This window comes from Ranitomeya imitator, chromosome 10, assembly GCF_032444005.1.
Source record: "Ranitomeya imitator isolate aRanImi1 chromosome 10, aRanImi1.pri, whole genome shotgun sequence".
NCBI lineage: Eukaryota > Metazoa > Chordata > Amphibia > Anura > Dendrobatidae > Ranitomeya > Ranitomeya imitator.
The window spans coordinates 72,829,348-72,849,489 of record NC_091291.1 but is presented as its reverse complement, the minus strand read 5'-3'; the positions used below and the strand labels follow the sequence as shown (position 1 = coordinate 72,849,489).

Here is a 20,142-nt window from a genome sequence, read left to right as displayed (position 1 = left end):
TGTCTCGGTTATTCCCACTATGTCAAAGTCACCTGTAGATATTTCTGCTTCTAGTTCTTCCATCTTGTTTGTCAGGCTTCTGGCGTTTGCGAGCATGCAGTTTAGAGGATTTTGTTTTGTTCCAATCTCCTCGCTGTGGATTGTTTTAGAAATGTTCTTACCTCCCATCTGAGTATGTTTTCCTGGGTCTTCTTTGTTCAAGTCTAATGTTTTTCTTCCCGTCCCCTCTTCTTCTAGTTTAACGCCCTCCTGATGAGTGTAGCGAGTCTTCTGGCGAATGTGTGTTTCCCAGGTTTGTTGAGGTGTAGTCCGTCTCTGGCGAGGATTCCATCGTACAAGTAATTCACACCGTGGTCCAGGAATCCGAATCCTTGTTGTCTGCACCATCGTCTTAGCCAGTTGTTTGCATCAAGGATCCTGTTCCATCTCCTGGTGCCATGCCCGTCTACTGGAAGGATAGAAGAAAAAACTACCTGTGCATCCAGTTCCTTTACTTTCTTCCCCAACTCTTCAAAGTCCTTGCAGATTGTCGGTAGGTCCTTCCTTGCCGTGTCATTGGTGCCAACATGTATCAGAAGAAATGGGTGGACGTCCTTGGAGCTGAAGAGCTTTGGTATCCTATCGGTCATATCCTTGATCATCGCACCTGGAAGGCAGCATACTTCTCTTGCGGTTATGTCCGGTCTGCAGATGGCTGCTTCTGTGCCTCTCAGTAGTGAGTCTCCCACCACCACCACTCTTCGTTGCTTCTTGGCTGTACTTTTTGCTGTCACTTGTTGCTGTGTGCCCTTTTCTTTTTTGCTTGCTGGTATTGCTTCATTCTTAGGTGTGCCATCTTCATCCTCTACAAAGATTTGATATCGGTTCTTCAGTTGTGTGGTTGGTGATTTCTCCATGGTCTTCTTGCTTCTTTTGGTCACATGCTTCCACTCATCTGCTTTTGGAGGTTCTCTGACACTTTTTTCACCTTCTGTGACCAGTAGAGATGCTTCTGTTCTGTCTAGAAAGTCTTCATTCTCTTTGATGAGTTTCAAAGTTGCTATTCTTTCTTCCAGACCCCGCACCTTTTCTTCTAAAAGGGCCACTAGTCTACACTTCTGACAGGTGAAATTGGATTCTTCTTCTGGTCGATCTGTGAACATGTAGCACATGCTGCAGCTCACCATGTAGGTTGTCACATCTGCCATGTTGCTCCTAGATCCTGCTGACTTGCTGTGTGTTTTCCTTCTTGTGTAATCTACTCAGCCAAGCTCTCTTGCAATAATATCCTACAGGCAAAAATTCGGCGCGCGGTTTGGTGATGCTTTCCAAGCAGCTGGTCCCGGCTGTACCCAACGATCTTCTAGCTTAGGGAGACTTCGCTTTTCCCAGAAGGCACCTGGAATATGCAAATTAGCATCCACAAATTACGTTTGTGTAAATTCTAATGAGGCCCTTTTATTCAGCGCGATTTTTTCTCTGTCCTTTTTTGGTGCGCTTCGCATTGGTGAAGTAGTTTCTGCTAAAAAGACTGAACCCTCAGGGCTCATGTTATTAGATGTTCAAATTCACGAAGCTTTTTTAACTCTTTTTATTAGAAAATCTAAGACGGATCAGTTAGGTAGAGGTGCTAGGTTGAAAATTCACTCTGCCTCTGATCCGTCCATTTGCCCTGTCAATTTGATGTCTAATTGGATTAAAACTAGACCTTTAATTGAGGGCCCATTATTTATTCATAGAGATCTATCACCGGTTACAGTATTTCAATTTAATTCTGTTTTAAAAAAAATGTCTGAATTTTTTGAATCTGAAGCATCTCAAAATTACTTCCCATTCTTTTAGAATTGGAGCGGCCACTGAGGCCGCTAGGGCCGGAATTTCTGAGTCTGGAATAAAGGAGATGGGTAGTTGGAATTCTAAGAGGTTCAAACTGTATATTAGACATGATCTCTATGATTACTAATTTTGGTTTTCTTTTAGGTCCGTTAGTAATCTGGATAGTGGGACATTCTTTTGTCTTCTCGGCCCAGAAGAGGGCTAGTCAGCGAGTTTACACAGAGAACTTATCTTTTAATCCTTCCAATATTCAGGTTTGGTGGTTTGGAGTTCGAGGTTTGAAATGGTTTGCAGTGGTAGAGCAAGTTAAGAGATGGTTGATTAAGTATCCTTCTCCTGATTTGATCATTTTTCATGTGTCTGGGAATGATCTCGGTAAAATCAGGACTCTTGACTTGCTAGCATCCATGAGATCGGATTTTATTAGTATTAGGCAAATTTTGCCCCTTTGTTCTTTTGTTTTTTTCCGAGATCATCCCCAGACTATTATGGCATAACAATCATCTTTCTTTTCTTGATAAAATTCGAAGGAGAGTCAACAAATCTATGGAGAAATTCTTTCCTTTAATTTCAGGTTTCTCTTTTAGGCATAGGGATTTGGAAGGTTTTTTACCAGGCCTTTATAGGCCTGATTTAGTTCATTTATCGGAGATTGGGTTGGATATTTTTAACCTTGACTTACAGTCAATAATAGAAAAATGGCTGTGTGGTTTTGGGGGGGCCTTGGCTCGCTGAGCCTTGGCCTGGTGGGAAAATCACCCATGTATGGGTGGATTGGTTTATTGGAGTAATATGGAAATTGAGTTTTAATTGAAGTATTTATTTATTGGTATTTATTTAACTTATGTAACCCTGAATAAACTACACGGCCATTTTTATCCAAAAAGAACTTAGTGTTTGTGTTTTCTTTGTATGAATGGGTTTTGTGAGGCCATGAGCCAGACCAAACCTGCTTGTGCCTTGCACAGCTTACACAGAATTTATTAACCCTTTGACTGCCATAACAAGCATAGTAAAATATAAGCTATACAACAAACTTTTACATTGTGGGGGCTGTGTTATCATGCGACCCCCCTAAGATTACACTAAGAGGAGGGCGTTCAATCTCTGGCTGCCCCACTGTATGGGGGCACATCTAACAACACCTGCGTATGGAAGTAAAACAGTAAGGACCACTAGATGCTGATTAGTTTATGGTGATTATGAGGGGAGAGCACAATTAAAAAACTCTCTCGTCAGTATGAACTCACTGGTGGAATTTAAGTTAACTCATTCTGCAGCCAGTCATAGGCTTGGCTGTAAAAAATATTTTTAGCTGAACATACATGCATTTAAGTAAAAAAGACATGCCCCTGAAGGCTTCCATATCCTTTTCAACTACTTGTCAAGCGATGTCTTAAACATTGAGACCTTGCAGCTGCAGGGGCATGAAGTCAGCTGTCAGAGGAGTGGATTACTTATGCAGAAGGCAGAGATTCTTACCATCTCTGCATGTATGATTGCTGTAAGGGAGGAAAAGAAAAGGGAAGGAGCAAGGTAGGCCCGATACATAACTGTATGGCAAGGATTAGTATATATATATATATATATATATATATATATATATATATATATATATATACATATACATACACACACTGTATAGCAAGGAATGCCCGATACAATAATCCTAATAAAATGGAAACCGTTTACATGTGTCTTAGTGGCCATTTGGGGTCTGAAAATAATGTGAAACGTATTCCTTCAATATAGGGAGAAGCCGACATCAGAGTGGATTAAGCATGATTTGAAGAGGATAGGAGTGCTACTTCACTACATGTGATAGACTCTGGGGCCCACTGGGCTGTCCTGTAGAGTGGAGGGACAAGGTGAAGTATGTAGACCTGCAGACCAAGGAGGTAAGTACAGAGCCTGGTGTCTGCTGTATTCCTCCAGCCAGAGAACCTGCTGCCGCCATGTACGGCTCAGCCCTGTGCCCTGTAACCAGTAGAAGATGAGCTTCATGCTCTACAAGAACTAGCCATGAGGTCTGCACACCTCCGGCCAGAGAACCTGCTGCCACCATGTACGGCTCAGCCCTGTGCCCTGTAACCAGCAGAAGATGAGCTTCATGCTCTACAAGTAGTCATGAGTAGGGTTGAGCGAAACGGGTCGGCCAGATTCTGAAGTCGCCGACTTTTGGCAAAGTCGGGTTTCATGAAACCCGACCCGACCCCTGTGTGGGGTCGGCCATGAGGTCGGCGATCTTCTGATCTGGAATCGGAATTCCGATACCGAGTTCCGATAGGTTTAAGATATCGGGAATCGGTATCGGAATTCATATTTAAGTGTAAAATAAAGAATAAAAATAAAAAAATATTGATATACTCACCCTCGGACGCGCCCTGGTTCTCACCGGCAGCCTTCCTTCCTAAGAATGAGCGCCTGAAGGGCCTTCGATGACGTCGTGGCTTGTGATTGGTCGCGTGAGCGGTCACATGGGCGGTCACAAGCCGCGACGTCATCTAAGGTCCTTCAGGCGCTAATTCTTAGGAAGGAAGCATCCGAGGGCACGTCCGAGGATGAGTATATTCCTAATAGGTATATACTCACCCTCGGACGCGCCCTGGTTCTAACCCGCAGCCTTCCTTCCTAAGAATCAGCGCCTGAAGGACCTTAGATGACGTTGCGTCTTCTAATTGGTCGCGTGACGCCCATGTGACCGCTCACGCGACCAATCACAAGCCGCGATGTCATCGAAGGTCCTTCAGGCGCTCATTCTTAGGAAGGAAGGCTGCCTGTGAGAACCAGGGCGCGTCCGAGGGTAAGTATATCAATATTTTTTTATTTTGATTCTTTATTTTACACTTAAATATGGATCCCAGGGCCTGAAGGAGAGTTTCCTCTCCTTCAGACCCTGGTAACCATTAGAAACCCAATGCACTGCATTGGGTTTCGTGTTTCGGCCGACCCCGACTTTTCTATAGGATCAGCCGATTTCACTCGACCCGACTTTTGAAAAAGTCGGGTTTCGTGAAACCCGACCCGATCCTATAAAAAGAAAAGTCGCTCAACCCTAGTCATGAGGTCTGTACACCTCCTGCCAGAGAACCTGCTGCTGCCATGTACTGCTCAGCCCTGTGCCCTGTAACCAGCAGAAGATGAGCTTCATGCTGTAAAAGTAGTAGGCATGAGGTCTGCATACCTCTGGCCAGAGAACCTGCTGCAGCCATGTGCGGCTCAGCCCTGTGTCCTGTAACCAGCAGATGAGCTTCATGCTCTACAAGAACTAGCCATGAGGTCTGCACACCTCCGGCCAGAGAACCTGCTGCCACCATGTACGGCTCAGCCCTGTAACCAGCAGATGAGCTTCATGCTCTACAAGAACTAGCCATGAGGTCTGGACTATCTGCTTCCCTGGACTTTATTTAAGACATCTGCAAAGATCTTTCTAATGCATCATTATTAATCAGTGATCAGATCACGCAGAATAAATGTATGGAGGCCAAGCTTTCCTCGGGCTGACTGATGATTAGGAGCTTGTTCTTAGAAGCCTTGGCAGAGGCTGTTCTGTTCTTCAATCTCCCTTATAAATGGTTAATGAATCTTCAGGCTGCTGCTCAAGGATATAAAAAGATCTTCAGAGGTCAGGAAAGGTGGTTACTCACTATTATACAGGATCGGGTCCATGGTGTCCCCACCATGATCTCATACTGTGCTGCTGCCATTAGGTCTGCAGGACTCATATGATGTCTACCAGAGATTACAAATTATTTTGCAGAGTTAAGGGTAAAGGCCCCTTCACATTAAACGACGCTGCAGCGATACCGACAACGATCCGGATCGCTGCAGCGTCGCTGTTTGGTCGCTGGAGAGCTGTCACACAGACCACTCTCCAGCGACCAACGATACCGGTAACCAGGGTAAACATCGGGTAACTAAGCGCAGGGCCGCGCTTAGTAACCCGATGTTTACCCTGGTTACCATCCTAAAAGTAAAAAAAACAAACACTACATACTTACTTTTCAGCAGCATGTGCACAGCGTTTTTTGTTTTCCATAGGTTTACATGGTACTGTAAACACATGGGAAACTGCTGCGGATCCGCAGCAAAATCCGCAAAGTGTGCACATACCTTACTGTGGCTCCCCTTTCACTCTCTGAGGAGGCCCATAGGAAATTAGAGGTGAAATAGTGGGGGAGGGGGCCCATAGGATATTGGGTGACACAGTGGTGGAGGGGGCCCATAGGATATTGGGTGACACAGTGGTGGAGGGGGCCCATAGGATATTGGGTGACACAGTGGTGGAGGGGGTCCTCGGCTGATTAACACCTTTACGACATCTGCCTTACATGTATGGCGCGTGTTAAATGCCACTGTCAATCTCTGACTGCAGCATATAACACATGCCAGCTTGCGTGCGTATCATTCTCTTACCCATTGGTGCCCATGAGGTGATCGTGGGTCGCCGATGGGTTTTAATGACAGCCAGGGGTCTTCTTCCTGTAGCCGAGCTTTAATGGAGACCATAATTTCTTCTATATGCAGGGATGCTGTGGCATCACTGTATATAATAACACATGCGATCGGATGATCGCATCTTCATGTCCTTTAAGGCTATGTGCACATGTTGCGGATTAGGCTTAGGAATTTCTGGTGCGGATTCTGCCTCTCCTGGCAGAAAACGCACCTGCGGATTTGTCGCTTTTTTTGTGCGGTTCTGCAGCGTTTTTTGTGTGTTTTTGCTGCGGTTTTCTTGCGGATTTGCTGCGGTTTTTACCCCTGTGGTTTTCTATAATGGAATGGGTACAAAAACGCTGCAGGTTCACAAAAAAGAAGTGACATGCTACTTCTTTTAAACCGCAGCGTTTCCACAGTGGATTTTCTGCAAAGTGTGCACAGCATTTTTTTTTTCTAATTGATTTACATTGTCCTGTAAATCAATTGTGGATCTGCCGCGTTTCTGCACTGCAAAAAATGCTGCGGAGCCGCAGAGAATCCGCAACGTGTGCACATAGCCTAAGGGGGCTAACTGTACCAGTGAAAAGTAAAAAGAAAATAAAAAAACTCCTAAAAGTTCAAATCACCCTTTTTATCCCATTGAAAATAAATATATTTTAAATATAAAAAACAACAAATATTTGGTATTGCTAGGTTCAGAAAAGTCAGATCGATCAAACTATAAAAACAATTAACTTGATCAGAAAACACCGTAAAAAGAAACAAATGCCAAATGTCCTTTTTTCTGTTCGCCACAATTCCACAAAAAAAAGCTATAACAAATGATGAAAACATTGCATGTATCCAAAAATCGTACTAATAAAAACAATGTCTCGCCCCCAACAGAAAGCTTCCCTGTGCGTAATAAAATACACAGCAGTCGCCGTATTCTGCCGCTGTGTCGTTGCTTGTGTCTTCATTGCAGTGGAATATGGCCACCGGTAAGTATTTTACTACACACGCTGGACCTACATTACTGCTCTCCTGTGTGGTGTAGTATATAGAGGATCTGTCAGCTCTCCTGTGTGGTGTAGTATATAGAGGATCTGTCAGCTCTCTCGTGTGGTGTAGTATATAGAGGATCCGTCAGCTCTCCTGTGTGGTGTAATATATAGAGGTTCTGTCAGTTCTCCCGTGTGGTGTAGTATATAGAGGATCCGTCAGCTCTCATGTGTGGTGCAGTATATAGAGGATCTGTCAGCTCTCCCGTGTGGTGTAGTATATAGAGGATCTGACAGCTCTCCCGTGTGGTGTAGTATATAGAGGATCTGTCAGCTCTCGTGTGTGGTGTAGTATATAGAGGATCTGTCAGCTCTCCCGTGTGGTGTAGTATATAGAGGATCTGTCAGCTCTCCTGTGTGGTGTAGTATATAGAGGATCTGTCAGCTCTCCCGTGTGGTGTACTATATAGAGGAGCTGTCAGCTCTCCTGTGTGGTGTAGTATATAGAGGATCTGTCAGCTCTCCCGTGTGGTGTAGTATATAGAGGATCTGTCAGCTCTCCCGTGTGGTGTAGTATATAGAGGATCTGTCAGCTCTCCCGTGTGGTGTAGTATATAGAGGATCTGTCAGCTCTCCCGTGTGGTGTAGTATATAGAGGATCTGTCAGTTCTCCTGTGTGGTGTACTATATATAGAGGATCTGTCAGCTCTCGTGTGTGGTGCAGTATATAGAGGATCTGTCAGCTCTCGTGTGTGGTGCAGTATATAGAGGATCTGTCAGCTCTCGTGTGTGGTGTAGTATATAGAGGATCTGTCAGCTCTCGTGTGTGGTATATAGGATTTATCCTGTGTGGTATTTTTAAACTGCATGGTGGGCCCCAAGAATGATTTTTCTCTGGTGGGCCCAAGGTACTCCAGTCCGACGCTGCCTACCGCTGTCTGTCCCCGGCGCTCAGCTTCTCTGCACTCCTCCTGCACTGACTGTGAGCACAGCGGCCGGAAAGCAGAGCGGTGACGTCACCGCTCTGCTTTCCGGCTGACCGACGCTCACAGCCAGTACAGGAGGAGTGCAGAGAAGCGGAGCGCCGGGGACAGACAGCGGTAGGTAAGTATGTAGTGTTTGTTTTTTTACTTTTAGGATGGTAACCAGGGTAAACATCGGGTTACTAAGCGCGGCCCTGTGCTTAGTTACCCGATGTTTACCCTGGTTACCAGTGAAGACATCGCTGGATCGGCGTCACACACGCCGATCCAGCGATGTCAGCAGGGAGTCCAGCGACGAAATAAAGTTCTGGACTTTCCTCAGCGACCAACGATCTCCCAGCAGGGGCCTGATCGTTGGTCGCTGTCACACATAGCGATTTCCTTAACGATATCGTTGTTACGTCACAAAAAGCAACGATATCGTTAACGATATCGTTATGTATGAAGGTACCTTAAGTTCACACAGGGCGTTTTTGCTGCTTTTTTCGCAGCAAAACCTGATCTTCTTGGCAGGAAAGAAGCTGCGTCAAAAACGCAGGTTTAGGTGCGTTTTTTGTTGCGTATTTAGTGCATTTATGATGCGTTTTTGTGTGTTTTTTTCTCTTTGTCCATGCTAATGTCCTTGAGCAGCAAATAATGATACCTGAGTTTTTGCTGCGTTTTTTTCAACACTCATTCAAGTCAATGGGTGAAAAACGCTGAAAAAACGCAGCAAAAACGCTGAAAGAAGTGACATTCTCTATGTCCAAAAAACGCAGCAAAGCACAAAATACTGATCACACAAAAAACCAATGTGTGTGCATGAGAGTTCTGAAATCTCATAGGCTTTGCTAGTACTGTAAAAAGCAGCTGAAAATTAGAGGGACAAACCCTTTGGAACGCAGGGACACAGAAGAAAAACTGTTCTGAAATCAGTGGAGCTGTGGCAAATGGAGGAGAGCCTCAGCTTACATAAAAAAAAAAATCCAGTATGAGGCCCAGTAAGAATGACATGCAGTCTGCTCTCACAGTACCTATGGCACCTCCTGATGTTTTTAGCCCTCTTTTAACAAGCTGCAGATTGCAGGCTGATTTTTATTACCTGGTCTGCACAAGAGACAAAAGTCACTGCATCGCCAGCGCCAGAGAGGACCTGAGCGGTGGGACTGACATACTGGGTGAACATGTCCATTGGTGGCGAACATGAACACAATGGAGCACCATAACCAGTACTTCATGGCAGATTTAGGCAGAAGAACATTTTTTTCAAATGGTTAAATGGTTATGCAAATTGTCTCCTCAGAGAGGAAGAGGACTAGAACTCTAGCGCCACCTGTAGGAAATAGCAATCCTAGAAGTCATTGTCGACTCTTTAACGAACCTTGCTACATGACTTAGGATAATAGCCAAACCAGAATCTCAATTTGCAGGCACTGTGTTTCGGGGTACTGCCCCTCGTCAGTGCAAAGTGTGAGATCTGATTTGGCTGCGTGAGAGGCTAAGACTGGGATCTAAGAAGCATTGTTTCTCCTTGTGGAGAGTGACAAGCCAGGTCTGGCATGTGTTAAGCCACTCACCAAGCCAAATCAGATCTCACACTTTGCACTGATGAGGGCCAATAGCCGGAAACACAGTGTCTGCAAATTGAGATTCTGGTTTGGCTTTTATCCTAAGTCATGTGACATTACTACTTCATATAGGTGGCACTAAAGTTCTAGTCCTCTTCCTCTCTGAAGAGACAAACTGCATATTTAATTTCCCAGAGGAGCATGCATGGCATATAAGTCTCCTCACTCTGACATGCCAGCTCTGGATTGTCAGTCTCCAGAAGAAGAAACCGTGCCCTTTAGATCCCTTAAGGATTTAAAACTGTAGTGTTCAACCCCTTCACACAAATATAGGCATGACTGTCAGTCCGTCCACACTGACGGATTGTGGAGGGATCTCAGGAGCTGAACCCCCTGCATCTGCGGCTGATGCTGGCTGTATGACACCAGGGGAGCACCTCCCAGGAGCATTTTATGGGCCCAAATATGATGTCATTGAAAATGTCTTCAACACAGTTCCATTAATGGGAAAATAAAAATGGCACAGGTCTTAGAAAATTGGGACACAATCTAATTTTTTTTTTGTTTTGCAAACTTTAGACATTTTTTTACCACATAAAGAAAAACTAAAATATAAAAGTTTGGTCTCCCTGTAATTGTACTGACCTGTAGGATAAGGTTTCCATGTAATTATTATTGCACAGTAAATGCTGTAAAAACAAAACCTAAAAAACAATGTTAAAACTGCATGTTTTTCACCATTTTACTGCACTGGGAATTTTCCCCATTATTCAGCATATGATGTGGTAAAATGAGTGGTGTCATTAAGATCTCAGACATCGGCTTTTCAGAGAAGAGGCGGAAAACATGAAAAATTGCCCAAATCTGAAGGGGTTAATCAAGGGGTAGCCAATTAGTCCATATACAGGTGTATCTCACAAAATTAGAATATCATAAAAAAAAGTTAATTTCAGTTCTTCCATGCAAAAAGTGAAACGCATATATTATATAAAGTCATTAGACCCAGATTGATCTATTTCACGTGTTTATTTCTGTTAATGTTGATGATTATGGCTTACAGCTAAAGAAAACCCAAAAGTCATTATCTCAGTAAATTAGAATACTTTATAACACCAGCTTGAAAAATGATTTTAAAATCCGATATGTTGGCCTACTGACATGTATGTTCAGTAAATGCACTCAATACTTGGTAGGAGATCCTAATTTACTGAGAATTTGACTTTTGGGTTTTCATTGGCTGTAAGCCATAAATGACTTTTGGGTTTTCATTGGCTGTAAGCCATAATCATCAACATTAATAGAAATAAACACTTGAAATAGATCACTCTGTGTGTAATGACTGTATATAACATGAGTTTCACTTTTTGTATTGAAGAACTAAATTAACTTTTTGATGATATTCTAATTATGTGAGATGCACCTGTAAATCCATGAAAAGCTTGATAATATGTCTTCTAAGGCTAGGGGCATATTCCTCATTTTCTGCGGGGACTTTCTCAGCCTCCTGGAACAAATAGTCAGAAACTTTGGATACAGGGATGAGGGGTCCGGCGGTAACCAGTCAGCGTATGGTGCACCCTGACGGGGTGGGGGGCAACATCTGCTTGGGAGAAACAAGAGGAACTTTCCATTCCCTGAAGGCAGGAGGTGAAGGGACAGGCTGCCCAATCTGCTGCTCAGACAGTTCTTCTGATGCACATGGAAAGCTCCCAAGGAGGAATTTGTGAGATTTTGTTGTTACCAATAAGTAGACTTCATGAAGAAACGTGTGAATTACACAGGCGTCACCGGTCAGAGGCGTGAGTACCATAAATGATAATCCATCGTGGTCTGTCAGCAGGGGAGGACAGCACTATAGGGTTAATAACAAAATCCAATACTACCACTACAGTCCTGCGGTATAAGCCCCGCTCCATGTCAGGTCCGTCTGGTCCTGGTGGCCAGGATCACAGAGACGTACCGCAGCGTTCTCCGCAGGCGCTGCACTCTCCTGCCCCAGTACAGGCGTGCGCCCTGCTGACAGTCACTGGAGTTCTGGGCCAGTCATCCTTATTTTCGGCTAGAAGTTTTGCTAAGTCGCTTTACTCGGTTACAAATTGAACACGATTCCCTTACTATTTTTAAAAGAAAAACAATTTAAAAAGATTAAAAAAAACACCAATTTCCATCTTGACCTTGGGCATGTGAAGCAATCCCATTAGGTATTAATTATTTATCCTTACATCCTGGAGCACACCAGGTCCACTCACCTATGTGGTGTCCGTCCCAGCCTGCAGCCATTACACAGACCACCTCACTCTCTGGAGTCCTCACCCATGGGGGATCTGCAGCCCCTCGGAGCACCTGCAGTATCAGCAGCTTCCTGGCCTGTCCAGCCACTGCAGTGTTATTCCAAGTGGCACACATCCAGCAGACACCGTGCACTGTCACCAAGTGGCCAGCAGAGGGCACCACCTCCCCAGCATTGCATTGGATGGGAATTTAAAGAGATCTCACATGTAAATGTCCTTCCTTGTTACATTATCAAGGGCAATTTACAGGACTTCTTCAGCTTTAGTTAAAAGGAAAAAAAAATAGTAACTAGTTATGGTTTAAAGAAACGGGTAAGAACAAACCTTTTTAAAGATGACCTGTTAATAAATGTGTCATTTTTTACCTGGTGTAAATGTCACTGATCTCCTTTTCCAGTTTTTGGTGATTATTATTTTATTTTCCTGAGATTAGGCCTGCTCTTCTCTGTGTATAAATCTAGCCTTGCTAACAACTGGGTGTGATCCATAAGATTTTATTCTGTATGACTGGGCCCTAAAATCGCCAGGAACACGTCAGGGTTTGTGTTTTTTTACCATCAGCATGTGGATATTTTTATTTTCGTGGAATAAAACTTGAAAATCATTATTAATTAATTCTTGGATGTGCTCTTTTTGCACATGAATCAAGTTCCTCTTATTTGTAAACTATTTCTTCGCGCACTTGTCTAAACCACCAAGGGCAGACATACCGCTGGTGCAGCTTCATCGGGGCCCAGAGGTGAAGGGGGCCCCTTACAGGGCGGCTAATTATGGCCTGGCCTGTTTGTCAGAGCCTAAGGGTATGTGCACACGTTCAGGATTGCATCAGGATTTGGTCAGGATTTTTCATCAGTATTTGTAAGCCAAAACCAGGTGTGGGTGATAAATGCAGAAGTGGTGCATATGTTTCTATTATACTTTTCCTCTAATTGTTCCTCTCCTGGTTTTGGCTTACAAATACTGATGAAAAATCCTGACCAAATCCTGATGCAATCCTGAACGTGGACACATACCCTAAGGGTATGTGCACATGTAGTTGGAACCTCTGTGGATTTTTCCGCACCTGTTTTGAGAAATCTGCAGGTAAAAAGCACTGTGTTTTACCTGCAGATTTACAGCGGATTTATTGCTGTTTTTGTGCAGATTCCACCTGCAGTTTTACACCTGCGGATTCCTATTATGGAGCAGGTGTAAACCGCTGCGTAATCTGCACAAAGAATGAACATGCTGCGGAATAAACAAAGCAGCGTTTCCACGCTTTTTTTCTGCAGCATGTGCACTGCGGATTTTGTTTTCCCAAGGCCGGTGGGCTACTCGGAGCCGGGCCCTTTGGTTCTCAAGGGGGATGTCACGGTGGCTGACCCGGTGCGTGGCCCTAGGGGCGTCCGTTGTAAATGGGGGGAAAGGTCTTTAAAGGGATAATGTTCATGACGCCACCTGTGGTATTCGGTCAGGGTGACCGACGCTGCTTAGGGGTCCGCTGGGGTGATGTTATGGCAGCTAGATGGTATACCTTCCCACAGGTGAAGTGTGTCCCCAGGGCTTCCCAGTGTGTAGATGATGGATGGTGAGAGGCGCAGTGAAGAACGAGGACACAAGGTTGCAGTCTCTTTACCTTTTTACTGAAGGTTCAGCATCCACAGACCAGAGCACCAGATCACAGGGCAGGCAGAGTCCGGCCGGTCCGAAGGCAAATCCAGAGTCCCCTTATCCAGGTGGAAATCAGTAGCCTTCCTCTAGCGCCTAGCTGTTGTAGTACCTCCCTGCTGTGCGTCTCGGTAAGGTCCTCACAACTGTTGTGGATGTTATGTCTTTCTCTCTCTGTCCCCCTGATGGATAGGATAGGGCAAACCCGTATGACTGATGGCCTGAGGCTTTTTACAGGGACACTATCACGCCCCGGCCCCCACAGTTGCCACCGTGCTTCCTGGGTATAAGGTCAGGCAACTAATATGGAACTAGCTGTCCTGCCGGTCTCTGGAGCCAGGCTTGGAGACGATGACTCCCTCGGTGTTTCGGCTACCGGCTTCTGCGCCTCAGAAAGGAGGCAGCCTTTTACAGGGCAGAACTCCTTCTGGTTTCCTCTCCTTTTGCTATGACTTCGTTTCTCACTCTTAGCAACGCAATTCCCTTCAATGTCTCTTTCTTGGGATGCTGCCGCATTGGTAAGCAGGCGCAGCTCCGTGTCCTTCTGTCTAGGCCTCTGACAGGATCCCACCCCTGTCCGGGACCCACTACCTGAGAGGAGCTCAGATAGCAGCTTACTGAGTGTAGCCCAGCCAGCGTTCGCCAGACAGGAGCTGCCTGGGTGAAACCCAGCTCGCTTCTCCCTCACTTATTGTCCAACCCACCAGTTTTACCTAATTGTGAGGGGAGCCCTAATAAATAGGAGCATAGCTCCCCCTGGCGGACTGGAGTGTGAAGTGTGTTGTGTGGTTTGTGATACCTGGTAAAGTGATCTCCTTTATTGCCATCAGACGTAATATCACTCCCCCAGGTGGAAGAATGACATTACTGCAACGAACAGGACCCTGGGGCGCTGCATTTACATGGTACTGTAAACTTATGGAAAACAAAAAACGCTGCGGATCCGCAGCAAAATCCGCAGCTTGTGCACATACCCTGAGGCTCTGTGGGGACCATGGCCAGATTGCCCCCATGTGCGGCAGGCAAGGAGTGATCCCTGCAGCTCCACTGCCTACAGGAGAAAATGTCAGCGGAGCTACAAAGATCCATCCTCTGCCTCCGGTAGTGCTTTCGGTCTGACACAGGGGCCCACGGCTTAGTGACTTCAGCATGCAGCGCTCGCATGCGTCAGAGAATACATTTTCAGCGACAACTATGGTGCAAGGAAATGGACGGAGATGGGAGTGGTGTTCTGTGCCCACATGAGGCGAATGGAGGTGACATTGACTAATAAGGGTTGTGAGAGAGAGAGAATAGTACCTTCAGTATTTCCTCGATATGAGGCAGACAGGACCAATGCTGCTCAGTGTCCAAAGAGATGATGCACACCAGGGATTGTGGAGTCCAGACTTGTTTATTTGGAAATCTGGACATACAGCGTATAACTGGTAATACAGTACTTTCTCCAGAAATGCAGGTGTAGACCAGGTACAGTAAGATGTAGCACCAAGTATGACTGCAAGTGTGAGCTACAAAAGGTCGAAAGACTGATGCCTTCCTAAGCCTGGTTCAAGAGCGTCCTCTCACAACAGCATGAAACTGAAACTGAAATGGCTGCCAGAGGAAGAGAAGACTTGATCCCTGAACCGGAAGCGAAAGACATGCCCACAAGACTTAATGAATAACAAGCTGCCATACAGAAAAAGGCCACTGGGTGGTAGCAGAGAAAAGTATAACAACATACATAGCATGAAGATACATAAAACTAAAGAACATAACTTACACGGAACAGCACACTCCCCGTCTGAAATTCCGTAAGGGATTTCACTATATTATTGTCCTTGAAATAAAGTCCAACAACCTAGAAAATGAAACCAAACATGCATGCAATGCCATAACAACTTTAAATGAGATAAGACATTAATTTAAGTCAGTTCCTGAGATAATCCAAAGGAAACCCATCTTCGGATCAGAGAAGCCGCACTAGGCCAAACTATCTCTGACCCAACTGTAATCCAATGGGCAAAAGTACTATTGCAGAGTTCTGTTCATAGCTTATCCTACCGGAATGTCCTCAATCGGTATTACCAATACGAGCTCATGGATTGGCCTCTGAAATGTCTTAGGTTCACCTTTCCTAAGGACTTTCAGCTCCACCTTCCGGACCTTACCATCTTCACTAGGGAAAGTCTTTGTAATGATTCCCATAGGCCAGTCGATCCTTTCAGCTTGTTGTTCCTTCATTAACACGATATCTCCTTCTTTCAAGTTCGGTTTACTTTGTCGCCATTTTCTTCTTCCTTGCAGAACCACAAGATACTCCTTTGTCCACCGGTTCCAGAAGTAATTGGCGAGGTACTGTACGCGTTTCCACTGCTTCTGGTAGGAGTTTGCGTGAGTAAACTCTCCACTGACTGTTAGCGGGTTCCCGATCTTTTGGGTAAGAAGAGTAGCCGGCGTAAGAATAGTTGGCTTTTCAGGATCCATTGACACTGGGACAAGGGGTCTTGAGTTGATTATGGCAGAAACTTCAGCCAGAAGAGTAACCAAGGTCTCATGCGTAAGTCTTGAAGAGTTCATATCCATAAGCATAGAGTTCAAGATGTTGCGTGAGATCCCGATCATCCTTTCCCAGGAACCTCCCATGTGAGAACTATGCGGAGGATTGAAGATCCAGGTGCAACCTCTTTCTGCCAGTTGATCCTGAATTGGCTTGATGTCAATATCCAGCTCTCGACATGCACCGATGAAGTTGCTTCCGCGGTCGGACCTTAATTGTTTCACTGGTCCTCTGATCGCTAGAAACTACCGAAGAGCGTTAATCAGGCTGGATGTGTCCATAGATTCTAACACTTCTATATGAACGGCACGGACACTCATGCAAGTGAATAGTACAGCCCAACGATTGCTGTTGGCATGACCTCCTCGAGTCCTACGTGCAGATACCATCCATGGCCCAAAGACGTGTAGGCCGATGTAGGTGAAAGGCGGTTCAGCACTCATTCTGTCGAAGGGTAGGTCGGCCATTTGTTGATGCACCTGTTTTCCTCTAGTTTTGCGACATTGCACACAGCGATGTACTGATCCCTCTACACGTCTTTTCATGCCTATGATCCAAAGTCCTGCAGACTGTAACTTGCCCTCTGTGATCTGCCTGCCTTGGTGTTCGTTTTTTTCATGAAAGTGCCGAATCAGTAGATCGGTGATGTGATGTCTACTGGGAATGATGCAAGGAAGTTGCTCTGAAAACTCTAGCTTGCCTCGATTTAATCGACCACCGACTCTCAGCAAACCGAAGCTGTCCATTAGTAGATTCAAATGAGCAATGGGGCTTTTCAGAGGGATCTGCTGTTTGTGGTTTAAGCATTCCCATTCGGTACTGAATACACTCTGCTGGACATAAAGTATTATAAGAGACTCACAGTGAGAAATGTCCTCAGCAGAGAGTGGTTTTTGGCAGATGTGCCAACCATTACAGTCTTTGTCTCCATGTGAATTGTGATGAGATCTCGCAATGTGGACTAACCTTGCCATAGTCTTAACGAGTTTCATCCAATTGGAGAAGCGTTCGAAGTGCTGGTGGAGCGCCCCCAGACACAGGGCCACAGGTTCTCGGTACCGGTCCTCTCTGTCTCAGATCCTCGGAGCATCCCATTCAAAGATCACCCCCTCGGGACTCACGTCTAATGGTTCACCCATCGATGTCTGTGCTGCTCAGTTTATTATGATAGACTTTCAGCCATACATGGACCTTTATGTAGTGCTAATAAGCCTGGTTCTATCATTTGTTATACTTTGCTGCCATCTACTGGCCGTTTGCTATATCACTGTAATATTAGTTATGGAATTTTCCCACAACACCTTTCTGTCTTTAGCTCCTCCTATCTTTTTCCTTCTCTTCCTGTTTTTGTACTCCGTGCCATCTTGGAATACACATGTGCTGCAGAACTGGAGAAAGGATTCTCTTGTTACCTCTAACCTGAAGCTTCTATTATCTCTATCTGGTGATTCTGTAACAGCTCTAACCTACAGTCCTCACTCTCACCAAGGTACTGTAAATAAACCTGTTGAATGTATCACTGCATCATCCTTCCGGATCACCACGCGCGGCTGATAGAGACTGGTGGCACAGTTAGTGAGTAACGCTACCTGTCATTGTTTATATAGCGATTTGTGATCACATCCCTCAGACACATCTCATCCACGTATATCGGTGGCAGAATAGTAACAAGAAACCTAAGTCAACAGTGTCTGTGTGCATATGCATTGTCTGCTAGCAAGTCTTAACCGTCCGCCATCTTATCTAAAACATGTCCACAAAGGGCACCATGGACCCATCTGCAAGTGAAGCACATCATGTTCCCGACACCATAGATGCTGCAGGAGCAGAGTCCACACTTACTGCAGAGCAGGACGTACGACCCAAACGTGTAACCAAGCCGACACAAAAGGCCAGAGAGAACTTTGAGACTACTAGAGACGAGTTCCATGATAACCTAGAACATTTATGGGGCAGAGTTGATCACTATTTAGCAGCTCTTCCACGCTATCACAGTGACGCTGCAGTTTTAACCGCCATATTGAAGAGTTTATCTGCCGCCTATGATCGCTACCAGAGACTGTCTGCAAAGTTCATCACATTCCTGAGTAACTGTGACATGGAAGATGCCCATGCAGAAGTAACTGAAAGGGAAACTCTTCTCCAAGAAAAGACCTCATTAGTACGAGATGCCCAGGATAAAGCAGAACTCCGCATCGCTCACCTCCAAGAGGTTAGGTCACATCGCACAACATCGACCAAAATCACAGCTCGGTCTTCCAGATCATCTCACTCCAGGAAATCAACATTGTCTGACAAGCTACTGGAGATCCGTGCAGCTGCAGAGGAAGCTAGGGTAAAAAGCTCCTTTGCTAAAAGGGAGGCTGAAGTGGAAGTGGAAGCTCAAAGAAACAAAGTGGAAGCTCAAAGAAATGAGATGGAAGCTCAAAGGAAATTAAAAATACTCCAAGCAGAAAAGGAAGAAGCAACAGCCCTTGCTAAACTGAAGGTCCTTGAACAAGCACTGGGACAAGATGATAATCCGGACTGTCTTATTCCAGAAGAAATGGAAGGCGCAGCTGATCGAACTTCAGACTACGTGCTAAGACATGCAACATCTGCACCAGCACCACCTCCAGTTTCTAACACGGATGTGCCCGCAAGTCAAGAAATGTCGCCACCTACTGCGGACAAGGTAACTTCCAGCTCTGACTCACAATTTAGGCCACAGCCAGCAGAACCTATAGAGATTAAACCGCAGTTTAACCCTTATGCCGCATCATTTCGTCCTGATTTGTCGCAGTCATATAAGCCAGAGAACTTACATTCCCTACGGATACCACAAGTTCATGCTGCAACAATGACCGAGAGATCGGACATGTCTGACTTCGCCAGATACATGATTCGCCGGGAGTTAATAAACATTAGTCTCTCAAAGTTTGATGATCGTGCTGAGAATTATAGAGCCTGGAAATCCACCTTTCAAGCAGTGATCCAAGACCTTAATCTCACCGGCAAGGAACAACTGGATTTGCTTGTTAACTGGTTAGGCCCTGAATCAGCAGAGCGCATAAAGACAATAGGGGCAGTTCATGTGGACTATTCAGATGCAGGTCTTATTGCAGCCTGGTAGAGACTGGAACAAACCTATGGCAGCTCAGAAGCTATAGAATGTGCCTTATTTAAAAGACTGCAAACCTTCCCAAAGATAACTAACAATGACAATAGAAAACTTCAAGATCTGAGCGACCTGCTAAAGGAAATAGAATTGGCAAAATTAGACCCACGTCTCTCAGGACTGAGCTACCTAGATACTGCTCATGGCGTTAATCCAATAGTGTCCAAGTTGCCACACGGCATGCAGGATAAATGGGCAGACCACGGCTCACGGTATAAAAGGCAGTATAATGTGTCCTTTCCCCCCTTTTCATATTTTTCCAGGTTCATCAGTGACCAAGCTCGGAAGAAGAATGATCCCAGCTTCGACTTCACTGAGCCTACTCCACCAGCATCATCATCATCTACAAGGTATGATAACATTGCCAAACGTAGAGATTCAAGGAACACAGTATCTGTGAGAAAGACTGACGTTCCACTTACTACACCTGCCTTCACTAAGACAAATAATGTTGCTCCTAAAGTCATGGACAGTAACCGTATGTGCCCTATCCACAAAAGGCCTCACCCGCTTAAAGAATGCCGTGGATTCAGAGCAAGGACTTTGCAGGAGCGTAAAGATACCCTCAAGGAGCTTGGGATATGTTATAAGTGTTGCACCTCCTCAGACCACCTCACTAAGGAGTGTAAGGCCGCCATTAAGTGCACTGAATGCAGCAGTGATAAACATGTCACAGCCATGCATCCCACGCCAGCTCCATACAACTCACAACCTTCTGCAGCATCTAACCCTGCTCAAAAGCA

At 45.3% G+C, this 20,142-nt stretch overlaps 1 protein-coding gene across 1 annotated transcript in view; it reads right to left on the bottom strand.

The window, feature by feature from the left end:
* TMEM25 (transmembrane protein 25) overlaps positions 1 to 12,169 on the bottom strand; it is a 105,583-nt gene extending 93,414 nt beyond the window's left edge. Inside the window, exon 1 of the mRNA XM_069740718.1 lies at positions 12,015 to 12,169. The gene's annotated coding sequence lies outside the window, so the exon portion shown is untranslated. The remainder of the gene's footprint in view (positions 1 to 12,014) is intronic.
* Positions 12,170 to 20,142: the final 7,973 nt, after the last annotated feature.